At 36.6% G+C, this 19,345-nt stretch overlaps 1 long non-coding RNA gene across 11 annotated transcripts in view; it reads right to left on the bottom strand.

Moving 5' to 3' along the window:
• The window catches only part of LOC118549718 (uncharacterized), a 289,756-nt gene that overhangs the window by 94,980 nt on the left and 175,431 nt on the right, over positions 1 to 19,345 (bottom strand). The window lies entirely within an intron of this gene.

The raw sequence follows: 19,345 nt of genomic DNA, 5'->3' as shown, positions 1-19,345 counted from the left end.
TATTTATTTGACAGAGAGAGACACAGCGAGAGAGGGAACACAAGCAGGGGGAGTGGGAGAGGGAGAAGCAGGCTTCCTGCCGAGCAGGGAGCCCGATGCAGGGCTCGATCCCAGGACCCTGGGATCACGAGCTGAGCCGAAGGCAGACGCCTAACGACTGAGCCACCCAGGCGCCCCGGCCAGTATTTTTTTAATCAAGTTATACACCTATTAGAATGGCCTAACTCTGGAATACCGACAACACCAAATGCTGCCAAGCATGTGGAGCAACAGGAACTTTCATTCATTGCTGATGTGAATGTAAAATGGTATAGCTATTTTATAAGATAATGTAGTAGTTTCTTGCAAAACTAAACATATTCTTACCATACAATCCACCAGTAGTGCTCCTTGGTATTTACCCAAGAGAATTAAAAATTTATGTTCACACAAAAACCTGCACATGGATGTTTTTAGCAGCTTCATTCATGATTGCCAAAACTTGGAAGTAACCAAGATGTTCCTCAGTAGGTAAATGGATGTATTCCATTGTCTAGTATATTCCATTGTGGTACATCTAGACAATGGAATATTATTTAAAACTAAAAAAAAAAAAAAGCTAGTGAGCCATGAAAAGACATGGGGGAAACTTAAATGCATCTTACTAAAGTGAAAGAAGCCAATCTGAAAAGGCTACATACTGTATAATTCTAACTATATGACATCTGGAAAAGGCAAAATCATGGAGGCCATAAAATGATCAATAGTTGCTGGAAATTGGGAGTGGGGATGGAAGGGTGGGAAGGCACAGGTGGAGAATAGAGGATTTTTAAGGCAGTGAAAATACTCTGTATGATTCCATAATGATAGATACATGTTATTATACATTTGTCTAAACCCATAGAATGCCCAACACTAAGAGTGAACCATAATGTAAACTATGGACTTTGGGTGGTTAAGATGTGTCAGTGCAGGTTCATCAATTATAACAAATGTACCACCATGGGGGGGGATGTACATAATGGGGGAGGCTATATATGCGTAGGTTCAGGAGGTATATTAGAAATCTCTGTACCTTACCATCAATTTTGCTGTGAACCTAAAACTGCCCTAAAAAAAAAAAAACTTAATAAAAATGTAATAAAAAATTAAGTCACTAACAAATTGTTGATAAATCTTTATTTTTCAAATATATATATATATATATATATATATATGCATATGTATGTGTGTGTGTGATATCTAATCCATAAAACAGCGGGAATTATCCATTTGCAAGAGAGACATAGCTGCTAAAATGGCAGAGTAAAAAAATAGCCCCACCCCCCTCCTTTCAGCAGCTAGGACTTCTATGTTTTACAAATGTCATTTACAACTTCTTCTGTCAAATAGGAGCACAATAATATCAGAGTAAGACAATTATTCCCTGCTTCACATCACAGGATAGAACAATTTCTAGGACCAGCTATTGGAAATTACAACTATATAACACTGATATAAAACATTAAGTGCATAATTTATATATCACCATGAACTAAGAATCTTAGGATGATTTTGATTAACTGAGCTCACTCCTCACACTTACATGCAAGTATTTGAGGGTTATGTTGTCATTCAGATCTCTAGTTTCCTGTCCCATCCTGGAATGAAATAGAAAGCTCTGCTTCAGGGCCCTTCACTTTTTCCCTAGAGACAAAACTACACAAAATTCCAGAGATTTCATCCCTGAGACAATCTTTTCCAATTGAACAGCTATTTTTCTGCCATTACCAACTAGTCTCTTAGGAGTTTGAAAAAAAATACCTTTAATTATTTCCTTCCAGTGATCTGGCCATACAGGATCATCCTGCTTTACTTACTTAGTTTTAACCAAAGTGTGATTCCCTGTCAACAAACTTTGTTAATTCGCAGTTCACAGGGGAATAGAAAGGACCAAATTCTGAATTGTCATGAATTGTCATTATTTCTTTTTTTCCCCAATTTATGTTCTTGTTGTGGCCAGAGGGTTCATTCCTATCACAACTGGCACAAAGGCTTTTTTATCCTCTCAAAGCCTCACCTCTCCAGAGCATATTCTTGTAGATATTTATCATCAAAAGTTCTATAATCAAGGATTATAGCAAGAGAGGATTGTATGTGACAATCTTGGGTAGAGATGCCATGGGAAGTTACTTTCCCATCCTTAGTGTGAGTAAATCATAGACAGCAAGATGGACCAAAACATCATATTATCATAATACAAGATCTCCCTAATCCACCTCTTTGACTTGATTTCCTACCACTCTTACACTAATTCATCCACTTCTCTGTTATCTGGTCCCCTCGATGCTCCTGTACGGCAGCAAGTGTGCCTCTGCCTAACAGTTTCGTACCTCCTCTTTCTTCTGCTTAGAACACACTTTTCCCCATAAAGCAATGATATTTACGCCCTTACTTTATTTGGACTTTGAATGTCATCTTAGATGACACTATCTAAAGATAGCACCACCCATCATGCTCTAGATACATTCCCTGCTTTATATTTCTTTAAAGATTGTATTATCTGCCATTATATTATATTACCTTATTTGCTGATTGAACTCATTCTTACTACATCATAAGATCTGGGAGGGCACAGACTTTGTTGATTTTGTTTTTCACTAAATTTCTGTTTCTGGAGTGAGGCCAGGTAGTTCATACTCTGTATTTGTTGACTGACAAGGTGAATAATATATTATTACCAATCTTTCAGTTTAAGTATTCATTTGCATTGTTCAGAATTGGATTACTTCCTCTTTTGCCCATTCCCTCAATAGTTTTGGGAAAGAACTACCAATTATATCCATATATAAAGAATAACTCCTAGATATGTAACAAATCAATGAACTAAAGTCTCTTAATCTCCCAGACCTCAACAGAGCATTTTAGTGCTTCCTCAGATTACTAAGGTGAGTCTTCATGTTGGTTAAGCTCTTAGGTGGAAGAGATATATGAAAGTGCAGAGGACGATATTAATATGTGACTCTGTCTTCTTTCAGCAATCTTTATATTCTGCCTTATGGCCAAAAGCAGTGGGGTTCTGGCAATCTATTTTCTTTTTCTTTCCTTTTTTTTTTTTTTTTTAAGATTTTAGATTTATCTATTTGACAGAGAGAGAGAGACAGCGAGAGAGGAAACACAAGCAGGGGAGTGGGGGAGGGAGAAGCAGACTCCCCGCTGAGCAGGGAGCCCCATGCAGAACTCAATCTCAGGACATTGGGATCATGACCTGAGCTGAAGGCAGATGCTTAACCAACTGAGCCACCCAGGCATCCCTGGACTTTAGTAACTCAGTGTTACCCCCTGAAAGTCATATGATATTATGACCTAAGGAGCAGCAACTTCAAAAATCAGACAAACCTGGGTTCACCTCCCCAACTCTGCTACTGTGTGATTTTGAGTCTATTACTCACCCTTTTCAAGTTTCAGCTTCTTGAAGATAATATTGGAATTTGTCAAAGGGTTAGTAAGAAGGTTAAAGAGAATATGTATAAAGTGAGAGACACAGAGTAGACACTTAAGATACATTTGGCTTTTGTTGTTGTTGTTGTTAAAAGCTGAAAACCACCTATTATGCGTGGTCCAGAACCGTGGTGTTTAAACTGTAGACCACAGATTCCTTGAGTTCTATGGAGGAATCTAATTATTTGGATGGGGGTGGGTGGTGGTAGTGGGTAATGAGGGGATGTGAGTGAAGTTGGCTACTGAGGCAGAGAGCCCATGCATGAGACCTTCAGTCAGAGCAATTCCAATGTCATGTGGTTTGTTTTTTATTTTGAAATTTCTGATTTATTTAAAACAGTCTCTAATCCCAATGTAGGGCTTGAACTCATGACTCTGAGATCAAGAGTCACATGCTCTACTGACTGAGCCAGCCAGGCACCCTTGTATTTTGAAATTCTGAATGTAATTTTCTTTCTTTTCACAAAGAAAACACATTTGGATTTTGTATCTGATTATATAAAAATACATGATCATTTAAAAACTCTTTAATCATGTATAAAAGCATACCTATAGCTAATTCACTGAGAGAGATTCAGTAGAGTGCAAACAGGAAGTAGTGTTACTCTTTCTAGCTACATCTTTAAATTGTTCCTATTGACCTGTTTTCCCCTATATCTAAATGAAATTTCAGGCCGATCCTATAACTCTCCTAGTCATTTTCATAAACTAACAGGTGATCTCAATTTTCAGAGAATTAAAAAGTCTATAATGCTGCCTATGAACAAAATTTCAGCATCTTATTAAATTTAAAACTTCAGCCTTTCCTGCCAGAGATTGCTTCAACAAGATTCTCATTTTCACATATTTTATGAGTCCCTTTGTCCCTCATATTCTGGAACACATGCCCAGCTTTCTGATGGTTTTCTGAAACACAAACACTTGAGGAATTGGGAGAAAATGCATCCTCTAACTTGAAAGGAGGGGCAAGACCTCAGTAATCTGATAAAAAAAAAAAAAAATCCCTCTCTCCAATATTCAAATCTTCTTTTATGCAGCTTAGAAGTGGGTGACCAGCTAAAGTTGGCAAGGACTGACTGTAAGGATGGTCCTGCACTTTTCTTTTCTACTTATTGGTGTGTGGCTTGTCCTTTTCTCAGCTTTAGGTCCTCAGCTCTAACTATGAGATACTAATCTCCTAAAATTTCACCACTCTGAAATAACGACCGGCAAAACATTGGGACCATTTCTGAAATCAAGATCATAGCAAACATACAGTTTTTATCATTGAGTCTTTCCCTTTTCTTTTATACCTCTGCCTTTCTCCCCTCTTCCCTTATCACCTGAATAGCCACTATTGACAACCTGGTGTATGTCCTTCTGCAACTTAAAATACATAATATTAAGAGTTTCTTGTTATTTGTTTACTAAAAGTGATAACCTTATGTTTATCATTCATAAGGTTATTGGTCTTGTGCTTTTATCATTTAATATTGCATCTTAAAAATCTCTCCCAAGTCAACTATGCCAGAAAAATTTTATATTTTACCTACCTACATTATTCTATGTTATGAATTTACATAATTTATTCACTCATTCTCCTTTTGTTAGACATCCACTTTGTTTTCAGTTTTCATATATCCCAGTGGCTTATTTTCCTGTAGAATAGATTCCTAGCTGAGGCAATGCTGAGTTGAAAGGTATGTGTATTTTCAATTTTAATATCCCTTGCCAGATTTGTTTATATGGCTATAATAAATAACATTTCTACTTACAAAGTATAAGCCTACCTTTTATCCTATGATTTACAAAGGGTGTTATCTCTTATAATTTGGTTCAACCTTATAAGCACAAAGAATGTGTCATTTTTTTTACAAGCAGTCAGGACTACCAGTGAGGCTGAGCCTCAGTCAGTATGTTCATTGGTTGTCTGGATTTATTCTTTTGTAAACTATCTATTTATTCATGATGCACTTTGTTCATCTTTCTATTTTTTCTCATCATTTTCTTATCAATTTGTAAGAGCTCGTCTTATTCTAATGTTGTTATCTTATATTTATTATGAATTTTCCCCTCAAACATTTATTATAGACTTTGTGTATGATAGATTTTGCCATAAAAATGTGTCTAAAGTTTAATATAAATATGTCTATAGGATTTTTTGTTTTTGCTTACCCAGCAGAGATTTTTGTCTTTTATATAATAAGTTCCTAGATTATATATAGGTTTATATAATCTTTAAATGTTTATTTAAATATATAATTCAGAGGAGTGAGATGGTGGAGGAGTAGGAGACCTAAACTTCGTCTGGTCCCAGGAATTCAGCTAGAGAGTTATCAAACACCTACAAACTCAACAGGAGATTGAAAAAAGAATAGCAGCATCTCTCCGAACAGAAAAGCAGCCACTTTCTGGAAGCATATATTTTTCTGGAGTCATTGTTACCCTGTTAGCATTTTGTTCTCTCATTTATCTGTTCTCTTTTGGACAAAATGGCAAGACGGAAAAACTCACCTCAAAAAAAAAGAACAAGAGGCAGTACCGACTGCCAGGGACATAATCAATATGAACATTAGTAAGATGTCAGAACTAGAGTTCAGAATGACGATTATAAAGATACTAGCTAGGATTAAAAAAGTATGGAAGATACTAGAGAATCCCTTTCTGGAGAAATAAAAGAACTAAAACCTAACCAAGTCAAAATCAAAAAGGCTATTAATGAGGTATAATAAAAAATGGAGGCTCTAACTGCTAGGATAAATGAGGCAAAAGAGAGAATTAGTGATATAGAAGACCAAATGATGGAGAATAAAGAAAGTGAGAAAAAGAGAGAAAAACAGCTACTGGATCATGAGGGCAGAATTTGAGAGATAAGTGATACCATAAGATGAAACAATATTAGAATAACTGGGATCCCAGAAGAAGAAGAAAGAGAAAGAGGGGGGCAGAAGGTATATTGGAGCAAATTATAGTGGAGAATTTCCTTAATTTGGGGGAGGAAATGGGCATCAAAATCCAGGAGGCACAGAGAACCCCCTTCAAAAACAATAAAAATAGGTCAACACCCCTACATCTAATAGTAAAACTTACAAGTCTCAGAGACAAAGAGAAAATCCTGAAAGCAGCTCGGGACAAGAAGTCTGTAACTTACAATGGTACAAGTATTAGATTGGCAGCAAACCTATCCACAGAGACCTGGCAGGCCTGAAACGACTGGCATGATATATTCAGAGAACTAAATGAGAAAAATATGCAGCCAGTAGTACTATATCCAGCTAGGCTGTCACTGAAAATAGAAGGAGAGATAAAAAGCTTCCAGGACAAACAAAAACTAAAGGAATTTGCAAACACGAAACCAGCCCTACAAAAAATATTCAAAGGGGTCCTCTAGAAAAAAAGATAGCCTAAAAGTAACAATGACCAGAAAGGAATAGAGACAATATACAGTAACAGTCACCTTACAGGCAATACAATGGCACTAAATTCATATCTTTCGATAGTTATCCTGAATGTAAATGGGCTAAATACTCCAATCAAAAGACACAGGGTATCAGAGTGGATAAAAAAACAAGACCCATCAATATGCTGCCTGCAAGACACTCATTTTAGACCCAAAGACACCTCCAGATTGAAAGTGAGGAGGTGGAAAACAATTTACCATGCTAAATGTTAATGGACATCAAAAGAAAGCTGGGGTGGCAATCCTTATATCAGACAAATTAGATTTTAAACCAAAGACTATAATAAGAGATGAGGAAGGACACTATATCCTACTTAAAGGGTCTATTCAATAAGAAGATCCAACAATTTTAAATATTTATGCCCCTAACATGGGAGCAGCCAATTATATAAGCCAGTTAATAACAAAAGCAAAGAAACACATTGACAACAATACAATAATAGTAGGGGACTTTAACACCCCCCTCACTGAAATGGACAGATCATCTAATCAAAAGATCAACAAGGAAATAAAGACTTTAAATGACATACTGGACCAAATGGACTCACAGATCTATTCAGAACATTCCATCCCAAAGCAACAGAATACACATTCTTCTCTAGTGCCCATGGAACATTCTCCAGAATAGATCACATCCTAGTTCACAAATCAGTTCTCAACTGGTACCAAAAGATTGGGATCATTCCCTGCATATTTTCAGACCACAGTGCTTGGAAACTAGAACTCAGTCACAAGAGGAAAGTCAGAAAGAACTCAAATACATGGAGGCTAAAGAGCATCCTACTAAAGAACGAATGGGTCAACCAGGAAATTAAAGAAGAATTAAAAAAATTCATGGAAACAAATGAAAATGAAAACACAACTGTTCAAAATCTTTGGGATGCAGCAAGGGCAGTCCTAAGAGGAAAGTATATAGCAATACAAGCCTTTCTCAAGAAACAAGAAAGGTCTCAAATACACAACGTAACCCTACACCTAAAGGAGCTGGAGAAAGAACAAGAAAGGTCTCAAATACACAACCTAACCCTACACCTAAAGGAGCTGGAGAAAGCAAATAAAGCCTAAACCCAGCAGGAAAAGAGAAATAATAAAGATCAGAGCAGAAATCAATGAAATAGAAACCAAAAGAACAATAGAACAGATCAACGAAACTAGGAGCTGGTTCTTTGAAAGAATTAACAAGATTGATAAACCCCTGGCCAGACTTATCAAAAAGAAAAGAGAAATGACCCAAATAAATAAAATCATGAATGAAAGAGGAGAGATCACAACCAACACCAAAGAAATACAAACAATTATAAGACCATGAGCAACTATATGCCAGCAAATTGGATAATCTGGAAGAAATGGATGCATTCCTAGAGATGCATCAACTACCAAAACTGAACCAGGAAGAAATAGAAAACATGAACAGACCTATAACCACTAAGGAAATTGAAGCAGTCAACAAAAATCTCCCAACAAACAAGAGCCCAGGGCCAGATGGCTTCCCAGGGGAATTCTACCAAACATTTCAAGAAGAATTAATACCTATTCTTCTGAAACTGTTCCAAAAAATAGAAATGGAAGGAAAACTTCCAAACTCGTTTTATGAGGCCACCATTACCTTGATCCCTAAACCAAAGACCCCATCAAAAAGGAGAATTACAGACCAATATCCCTGATGAACATGGATGCAAAATTTCTCACCAAAATACTAGCCAATAGGATCCAACAGTACATTAAAAGGATTATTCACCATGACCAAGTGGGATTTATTCCTGGGCTGCAAGGTTGGTTCAACATCTGCAAATCAATCAATGTGATACAATACATTAATCAAAGAAAGAACAAGAACCATATGATCCTCTCAATAGATGCAGAAAAAGCATTTGACAAAGTACAGCATCCTTTCTTGATTAAAACTCTTCAGAGTGTAGGAATAGAGGGTACGTACCTCAATATCATAAAAGCCATCTATGAAAAACCCACAGCGAATATCATTCTCAATGGGGAAAAACTGAGAGCTTTCCTGCTAAGGTCAGGAACACGGCAAGGATATCCACTATCACCACTGCTATTCAACATAGTACTAGAAGTCCTAGCCTCAGCAATCAGACAACAAAATAATTAAAAGGCATCTGAATCAGCAAAGAAGAAGTCAAACTCTCACTCTTTGCAGATGATATGATACTTTATGTGGGAAACCCAGAAGACTCCACCCCAAAACTGCTAGAACTCATACAGGAATTCAGTAAAGTGGCAGGATATAAAATCAATCCACAGAAGTCAGTGGTATTTCTATACACCAACAACAAGACAGAAGAAAGAGAAATTAAGGAGTCGATCCCATTTACAATTGCACCCGAAACCATAAGATGCCTAGGAATAAATCTAACCAAAGAGGCAAAGAATCTGTACTCAGAAAATTATAGAATACTCACAGAAGAAATCGAGGAAGACACAAAGAAATGGAAAAATGTTCCACACTCATGGATTGGAAGAACAAATATTGTGAAAATGTCAATGCTACCTAGAGCAATCTACACATTTAATGCAATCCCTATCAAAATATCATCCACTTTTTTCAAAGAAATGGAACAATAATCCTAAAATTTGTATGGAACCAGAAAAGACCCTGAATAGCCAGAGGAATGTTGAAAAAGTATAGCAAAGCTGGTGGCATCACAATTCTGGACTTCCAGCTCTATTACAAAGCTGTAATCATCAATGGCTTCCCAGGGGAATTCTACCAAACATTTCAAGAAGAATTAATACCTATTCTTCTGAATAGGTATTTATTGATAAGTTACAGAATACACATTCTTTCCGACTTTCCTCTTGTGATTGAGTTCTAGTTTCAAAGCACTGTGATCTGAAAATATGCAGGGAACGATCCCAATCTTTTGGTACCAGTTGAGAACTGATTTGTGAACTAGGATGTGATCTATTCTGGAGAATATTTCATGCACACTAGAGAAGAATGTGTATTTATCAATCAATATGGTACAAAAAACAGACACATAGATTAATGGAACAGAATAGAGAGCCCAGAAATGGACTCTCAACTCTATGGTCAATTAATCTTCGACAAAGCGGTAAAGAATGTCCAATGGAAAAAAGAGAGTCTCTTCAACAAATGGTGCTGGGAAAATTGGACAGCCACATGCAGAAGAATGAATGGACCATTTCCTTACACCACACACAAAAATAGACTCCAAATGGTTGAAAGACCTAAATGTGAGACAGGAATCCTTTAAAATCCTTGAGGAGAACACAGGCAGCAACCTCTTCAACCTCAGCCGCAGCAACTTCTTCCTAGAAACATCGCCAAAGGCAAGGGAAACAAGGGCAAAAATGAACTATTGGGACTTCATCAAGATAAAAAGCTTTTGCACAGCAAAGGAAACAGTCAACAAAACCGAAAGACAACCGACAGAATGGGAGAAGATATTTGCAAATGACATATCAGATAAAGGGCTAGTATCCAAAATCTATAAAGAACTTACCAAACCCAACACCCAAAAAACAAATAATCCAAACAAGAAATAGGCAGAAGACATGAACAGACATTTCTGCAAAGAAGACATCCAAATGGCCAACAGACACCTGAAAAAGTGTTCAACATCGCTCGGCATCAGGGAAATCCAAATCAAAACCTCAATGAGATACCACCTCACACCAGTCAGAATGGCTAAAATGAGCAAGTTAGGAAACAACACATATTGGCGAGGATGCGGAGAAAAGGGAACCCTCCTACACTGTTGCTGGGAATGCAAGCTGGTGCAGCCAGTCCAGAAAACAGTATGGAGGTTCCTCAAAAAGTTGAAAATAGAGCTACCCTATGACCCAGCAATTGCACTACTGGGTATTTACCCCAAAGATACAAATATACTGATCCAAAGGGGTACATGCACCTCAATGTTTATAGCAGCAATGTCCACAATAGCCGAACTATGGAAAGAGCAAAGATGTCCATCAACAGATGAATGGATAAAGAAGAAGTGGTATATATATATACAGTGGAATATTATGCATCCATCAAAAAAAATGAAATCTTGCCATTTGCAATGACATGGATGAAATTTGAGGGTATTATACTAAGCGAAATAAGTCAATCAGAGAAAGACAAGTATCATAATAACTCACTGATAAGAGGAATTTGAGAAACAAGACAGAGGATCATAGGGAAAGGGAGGAAAAAATTAAACAAGATGAAACCAGAGAGGGAGACAAATCATAAGAGACTCTTAATCTCAGGAAACAACCTGAGGGTTGCTGGAGTGGTGGGGTGTGGGAGGGATGGGGGTTCTGGGTGATGGACATTGGTGAGGGTATGTGCTATGGTAAGTGCTGTGAATTGTGTAAGACTGATGAATCACAGACCTGAACCTCTGAAACAAACAATAGATTATATGTAATAAAAAAAAAAAAAAAGAAGAAGAGAGTAGGAAGGGAAAAATGAAGGGGGGGAATTGGAGGGGGAGATGAACCATGAGAGACTATGGACTCTGAGAAACAAACTGAGGGTTGTAAAGGGACGGGGGTGGGCGGATGGCTTAGCCCAGTGATGGGTAGTCAGGAGGGCACGTATTTCATGGAGCACTGGGTGTTATACGCAAACAATGAATCATGGAACACTACATCAAAAACTAATGGTGTAAGGTATGGTGACTAACATAACATAATAAAATAAAATTAATTTTAAAAAATTAAATAAATAAATAAATAAATATATAATTCATCTATTGCTTATTGTTTTGTCAAAGTAAAATTCAGATTTATTTTCCTTCTGGAAGATTAGCAATTGTGCTTGAACTACTAAGTAAAACTATTATTTCCCAGATGATAAAAAAATTACTTTTATGATATCTTATATTTCTGGGTTCTCCATTCTAATTCACCACTTATTTTTTTCTATTCTAATGACAACATTGTATTGTTTTTATTGCTATGCCTTTAGAATATATTTTCATCACTTCTAAAGCTGTCTCTCCTCACTATTTTTCTTTTCATAATCTCTTAGCTGTTTTCAGATGATGTATTCTTTCATATCTAATTTTTTTTAAATGTTATCCAGTTTGAAAATATCATGTTATTTGAAGAAAAGATTCCACCAAAAATATTTGAAAAGCCACTCCAGGTGATTGGAAGAGTGGTAATTTTATAAAAATAAGCCAGTGATTTCTCCTGGGTCTGATGACCAGTCATCAGAAAGAATACTTGAGAAGTACTGCTGCATTCCTTAATTTTAACTGAAGGAAAACTTAAATCCTTGGTTTCATCAGCACAAGTAACTGCTAGTTCTGATGCTCACTTTATCTGCTAGAATTGCTTTCAGATATTTAAGAAGTTTTGGAACCATTAATTGCAAAGGAGCATGCAGACTGAGGAAGTATCTGGAGAACCTAATTTTTATTTACTTCTAGTCCCAAGACTTTCATTAAGTGTGTGTGCATGTGTGTTTGTGTGTGGTAGATGAGGGGTGAAGTGAAGAGTCAGTGGATCAGAAGGGAAACCAAAGATTGAAGCAGAGGAAAGAACAGTAGGATTTGGTATGAAAATGCTTTCATTTTCCTCCTCTATTTGCATGCATTAAATAATTCCATAAATTTTATTTCAGTAAATATAATTGACATTCCACATTTACCTTTGACCTTAGTTCCACTTGCTCCTAAACATGTCCCTAAGCACTGTAGAAGTCATCTATGAAGAGAAGCACTAAATGCTGCTCCTTGACATTTTGTTGTTTTAGGAGTCTAATTTCTTGGAAACAACATCAAGACAAATAAAGTCATTCAGCTTTTAATCACGGGTGATATAAATCATCATGTCAGTTAACTCTAGGGTCCATAAATCTCTAAAAATGTGGATTTATGACATAGGAAGGCAATTTACCAGTATTGGCTTTTTCAATTTGATTAGAATGATGGGCTATGATAGAACAGATTTTTGCAATTCTGCTTGCAACCGTACCAAAAACGAAGGCTCTCAAGATCACAGTCTGTTGGTGCATTAAGTATCAGCTTCACGTTTTCCCTGCTCAGACTAATTGCTTCTTTAATCTGTGATTGCTGACACACATGTGCAGTTGTGCAAGTTAATAAGAAGGAAGATGATTCTGATACTTTTCAGTTTCATTATATTCTGTTTTTAATTGTCTTCACTGCTAAGGCACCATCATTTTATTTGATGGTTTAATAAGCAGGAAATCCAACAATAAAATTTAAGTATTTGAGATAGCTATGGATAAACATTCAAAGTGCAATATACCCAAACAGATCCAAAGCCAAATGGATTCATTTAAAATATGGATAATGTTGTGAAGAGTGGTAGAAATTTACCCCCACTGGAGCTTGCTCTGGTTTGTCTTGCTAAGCTTTTCAGACCACCTATCAGTAAACTTTCCAGATCTGTTCTCTCAAGTTTCCATCCACTTACCCTAATCTCATAGCAAGCACACACGAACGCTGAGTCAAGTGCCCTGCAGCTGACTGATATGCTGACGCATTTTTAGAATGGAACAGAGTGAAGCTGAACCAATGCAGTGGCTAAAATAAGAAACCAATTCAACTCCATTGTAAAGACAGTCACCCAAATCATCTCCCCCAAATAATTCAAAATGTTGGCCTGCAATACTGAAAACACATATTTGTTCTTTTTTTGGCATGCTTTTTTTTTTTTTTAATGTACATCTCAGTCTTTCCCTCCTACTCACTGAGGATCTCATCATCCTCTTGTTCTGGAGGTTTCTGAGCTGTTATTATATCCACACTTTCACATGATGCCTCTGTTAAGTTTGGTTCAGCATTTCCATTATAAAACCCATAAGCTTCCAGAACAGACTTATTATAACTGTCTATGTAGGAAAAAGAAAAAATTGCTCCCAGCTGAAACTTAGTATATATTACATTCACTTTCAGTCCAGAAGGCACTTGTCTTCTTTAACATATTATAAAATAAAATTTCATACCATTGCTTTTGCTTTCTTTAGTTTCTTCTGTCAGTATGATAACATGAAAGAATAAAGCAGGGAAGCAAAGAACCATGCATCTCACATTTTGCCCCTTTTCTCCAAGACACTGTTCCTTTCCCATTTCCAGCCTAACATTAAAGTGTTAGGTCTCAGCAGAGTATCCGTGAAGGTCCCTTTCACCAGACCCGTTCTGGCTACTGCTAGACTGTTGGATTACAGGGATCTGGTTAATCAAGGGACCACACAGGAGGGCTTTTATTCACCCACACTCAGGAGCAATCATGAGTTAAAATGCATAAAATGTAAAACACAAGAAACATTCTCAAAATGACTTCAGCATAGAACATTAAAAGATACTATGCCAATTCAAGCAACCTCATTTTGGTATTAAGTATAATTTACAGGATGTTTATTTAAATTATTTTGCTATCTGATTTTGGAAAAAAAGGAAAAGGAGAAGGGAAGTACAAGCAAGCTTCTAAAATGAGAATTTAACTATTGAATATGGTTACAATTTTCTTCCTTTAATAATTTTCTTCCTTTAATAATAGCAGTTAGGTAAACAGTATTTTTAACATGGCTTGAACCTGAGAAAATTTTTCCACTGGTTAAGTAAACATTTGGATTCCTAGTATGTCTTCATAATTAATAATATACCAATGTAATCAATGCTAATTAAACTCCCACTCCTGTGACTGGGTCTGAGGAGGAAATGCATCTCCTCTGGTAGACACCTGTAAGAGAGAAGGTGCAAAGGAAGACCTGCTCAGACAAGAGATTAACGGGGAGTCAGGGGCATTTGGAAAAACTAAACTGGTAATCCCTCATCTAGACCTAAATTGCTACGTTTGGCACCCATCTTTTTCTGGCTCCACTCTGATATCCTTTCCTATTTCTATGACTCCCCACTGAACAGAAGATTTGTAGAGGGCTAGTGCAGGTACCTCATGGTCCGGGAACCATTTGTAACTCTGCATCTGCCAAAAGCCACTTTCGTCTTGAGGCAAAAAATGCTGTGTCCATTGATACTCCCTTCTTTGTTCTTAACACCCTGGCTGAGGGAAGGAGTTTTGTATCTGTAACCAAGCCTAATCCAGAAGCCAGTGCGCAAGAGAAACCGGTATTAGTATTCTGCTGTGACAGGCAAGTTGATTCAAAGACAAGTTTCAACACAAAAGGCGGGCGTCTTCAGCATCCTGCAGTAAAATAAAATGGAGAGAGCTGATACTTCATTGTAGATACAGAAGAAGCTATGTAGACATCCATTTCTTCACGCAGACTATCAGATGACATAGAAATCTATCCAGAAACTTCTTTGAGAACCCATTTCAGGCCCAGCAGTGTGCCAGGAGTTGAGGAGCAAAAGATAACGTGTGTGCCCTGCAGCAGTTAACACTCCCATGTAGAAGCCAACAAAAATGTCCTGAGTCTCAAGTTAGATAATATTTTAAAGCCATTTAAGTGCTATAGATTTGCTAGTAGACACTAATAAATAACTGCTGAAATAAAAAGCAAAATATTTTAATTTTTCAGGAAAATCCCTAAAATAACAGATCAAGTTGAAACTTTCTATATAATATGGTATATAATTTGCTTACATAAAAAGAAAATGAACTTTGAAGCCAGAAAGACCTATCTCTGGTAATGTACTAGTTATGTCAACTTGGCAGGCAACTTTGATCTTTTCGAGTTTAAGCTTCCTCATCCACATAAGTGGGAAGGAGTTCCTTCTGCCCCGTAGATGTTGTATGGATAATTAAATGGGTTAACATACCCCAAACACCGAGGATGATAGTTGGCACTCCCTCTACTTGCTTCTAAAAACAGAACATGAAGTCTCTCCACTCAGCTTATACCTGCCCTGTGGTGATAAGAATGACAAGCAAAGCAAATAGTACTGTCATTATTTTTGTTCTCTGAGAGGAAGGGAAAATGCAGTCTTAAATGTAACTTCTAAGACACCAAAGTATTGTGTTTTGAGTCTTTCGTTGAAAACAAAAACTGACCAAAGATGAGTCCCTAATATCTGAAGAGAAGATTACACTATGCTTTTAAAAGTCAGAACTCATTAGAAGCCACACATTCCAGGAAATGTACACTTCACACTTCTATTAATTTTTATCGTGCTCAATCCTGATTTTTAAAAAAATCCTCTTATGGTTTGTCTCCCTCTCTGGTTTCGTCTTGTTTTATTTTTCCCTCTCTTCCCCTATGATCCTCTGTCTTGCTTCTCAAATTCCTCATATCAGTGAGATCAAATGATACTTTTAACCTCAGGAAAAAACTGAGGGTTGTTGGAGTGGTGGGGGGTGGGAGGGATGGGGTGGCTGGGTGATGGAAATTGGTGAGGGTATGTGCTATGGTGAGTGCTGTGAATTGTGTAAGACTGATGAATCACAGACCTGTACCCCTGAAACAAATAATATATCTTAATAAAAAAAAATTACAAAAAAAATCCTCTGTGAACTTAACTTAAAACTTGAGGACTTTATCATGTTAAGTTCCCTAAAGCATAAGCCATGGTCCTTCTTTCCCTCTTATAACCGCAGAGTGACGTCAGGCTCAAACTCTAAGTTACCTTCAGATTTCCATCCAGAAGCAAGCAGGAATAGTGGTAGGTACGAGCTGGCCATTTGCACCTGTGAAATGATCAACCTGCACTCCAATTTACTCTCCTTCCCTTCTCCTCAGCTTTACCAATCATTTGGCCCTTAATGGGTCTCTTTTGCTGTTTATCACTCTCTAACCCCATCAATTTTCATTGCTCTCTACAGCTTCTTTATCACTTTTTGTTGTCAAGAACATAACTACTTTTGGATCAGATGTTTGCCATAAATTCCTGAAATAGACATCTAGCTCATAAAGAATAGAAATGAATAGGCTAGTTTTAAATGTCACTGGTAGATAGTTCATCTCAGTAGGCGTGATTGTTAATACTTTCACATCTCGAGTTCAAAATTGAAATTTTTCCAGTGCCCTAGGCATAATTATTTTCCTCCAAATGACTTGGAAGCCAGTATTACAGCATCCACCTACACATTATATTTGACCAAAACACTGACATAAAGCAGAATCACAAAAATATATTTACGTATGCTCCTTAGTGTTGGCAGCCTTGATTTCTTAGGAAATATCATCTTATTCAGATGGAATAAAATTTGATAGCATTGGGAATTACTGACTTCTGCTTTAGATTAATGTCCACATGTGCAAAAAAGATTTGGAGTTTTGTGATTCTAAATGTTGAAAACAAAATGGCAATGACACTGAAACTTTATATACCACATTTCAGCTGACAGCACAATTTAGGGTTGAGTTACATACTCTTAAAATGAAAGCTTCCAATAGAAATGCTGACAGGCCCTTTACTTATAGGGAAGTATTTGCCTCTAGAATAATAGCAATATATTATATTTAAATGGATCCTTTTATAAAACACTTTAAAAACTGTCAACCTGTGTCTCTCCTCCCTATACACATGTATCTCTCATGAAGTCAATAGCAAAGCCATATATCTATTATTTATTTAGTTAGTTATTATGTATTTATTACATTTATGAGATTCACCCATCATTTATTAGCCTCTGGGCACCTTTGCTAGTTTCAGAGCTAAAAAAAATAAGAAGACAGTCTGTGTCATTATGATTTGCAAGTTATTCTAGACATCATGAAGACAAGACATATTGCTTCCAGCCTTATTATCTTAGAAGTTCAACATACCTTCAAAAACATACATTCATCAGAAGAGAAACACTTAAGACTGATGTAGCTCAGAATTATTTCATGTTAGAAAAAGAAAGCAGAAGTAATACCAAGTCAAAGATATTTTATATTTTTTTAAATATTTATGTGTTCTGAAGTGTTGTTACATAGACGTTGATATAAATGGGATGTTATGGAGAAGTCTGCACTATTAATTTATTCAATTTTCTGTATCATTTTCTCAAAAAAATTTACATTATATCACTCTTATGCACTTGGCGTTGTGCACAGGTATAAAACTTCAATCTTAAATTGAGTACTGAGCTAGTCTTTAGTAGGGCTAATAGCCAGAAAGAGTGCTCCAGCTCAAAGACATTTGATAATACAATTAAATTTAGAGTTTATCTAAGAGTGTTTCCTCAATTTCAAATATTTTGATGCTAATAGATATATCAATAGATTATATGGTTTAAAAAGAAAAATAAAGAAAAAGAAATGACCCCCCAGATACTCCCTTTAACCCTGTTCACTCAATGTCTCTATGCCCATCCAGGAGAAATCTGACTTCCACTTCGGTCTCTTCCTAGTTCTTTCATCGAGAAAGTACTAGGGTCAAGATGTGGAGAGATTGAAATGGCAGGATTAAAAAAGAAAAAAAAAACAGTTATAATTCCATGTCCCCAACCTTTACACCAATGTAGTAAGTGACCTTGGGTTAGTTAGAAACCTAGTGAGTCAGCATCCTAATGTCTTTGGCAGGGGAGTAACCTCCTTCAGCTGATAATAAGTATGTTTAAACTTGTTTTGAGATGTTGGAATAAAAAATGTTCTATAAATACAAAGTACATGCACAGTATAAAAATACTCTCTATGTGTTCTTCTGTCTTACTGGTAGAACCCATTCATCAGGACCTGTAACATCTTTGTTTTTCTATTGCTATCCTTGCACTCAGTCGAAAAAAGTTTGTCCTTACCTCTAATTGCCTAGCTCTAAACCAACCAGTATATATTAAACTAAGCCTGGAAAAAATGTCCTGCACTCCTGACCACTAGCCAATCAAGATCTAAATGTAACTCCCCAAGAATAGAGAGCAAAGCATTAATTTACTATATTTTGGAAAGTTCTTAGCAACTCCGTGGTTCAATTTCTTTAGCTTCAAGTACAAAGAATCTCCTCCATTGCAAGATTATGAAATGCATTTGCAACTAAACCTAGCCCAGAACACTTGTAGAAAAAGATTAGACATTTGGTTTTCAGATGGTGGAAAGACAGATAATAAGTGAGGCAATTATGTAACATAAAATGAAATAACCTCTCGGAAACCAATGTTTATATTTTTCCCAGATTTTCCCACAGGATCATGTTTCCAACTAGGAACAAATTCGAAGGCATATTCAACTTTAATATCTAACGATGTATGCATCTGTACAAGGTATTTTGATTACCTGCTAGAATGATACCCCAAGGGCCGTACCATAGTTTGTATTTATCTCTGAATTTGATTACTTTCAGAATAATTTTATAAATAGTAACATTAGACACTTTAGAGCACTGAAAACATGCCAAATACAAAGAGAGAGAAAGATGATCCTTGCACCCCCATCTGTACCCAGACTTAAAGATTAGTTTCTGATGAACTTGGGAGTTTTCAGTTCACTATCAGAACCTTTCCATTCTCAGACAGGAACTTCACCACTTTCTTCTCACACAGCACATACGCCTTCCACCTTCGTTACCAAACCTGATTTATGAAGTCTGCAGGCATGGGGAAGGGTGCTGATGTTAGAGG

The sequence above is a fragment of the Halichoerus grypus genome, chromosome 1 (assembly GCF_964656455.1).
Source record: "Halichoerus grypus chromosome 1, mHalGry1.hap1.1, whole genome shotgun sequence".
Lineage (NCBI taxonomy): Eukaryota > Metazoa > Chordata > Mammalia > Carnivora > Phocidae > Halichoerus > Halichoerus grypus.
Note: the sequence above shows the minus strand (reverse complement) of the source record. Positions and strands in the feature narration are given on the sequence as shown.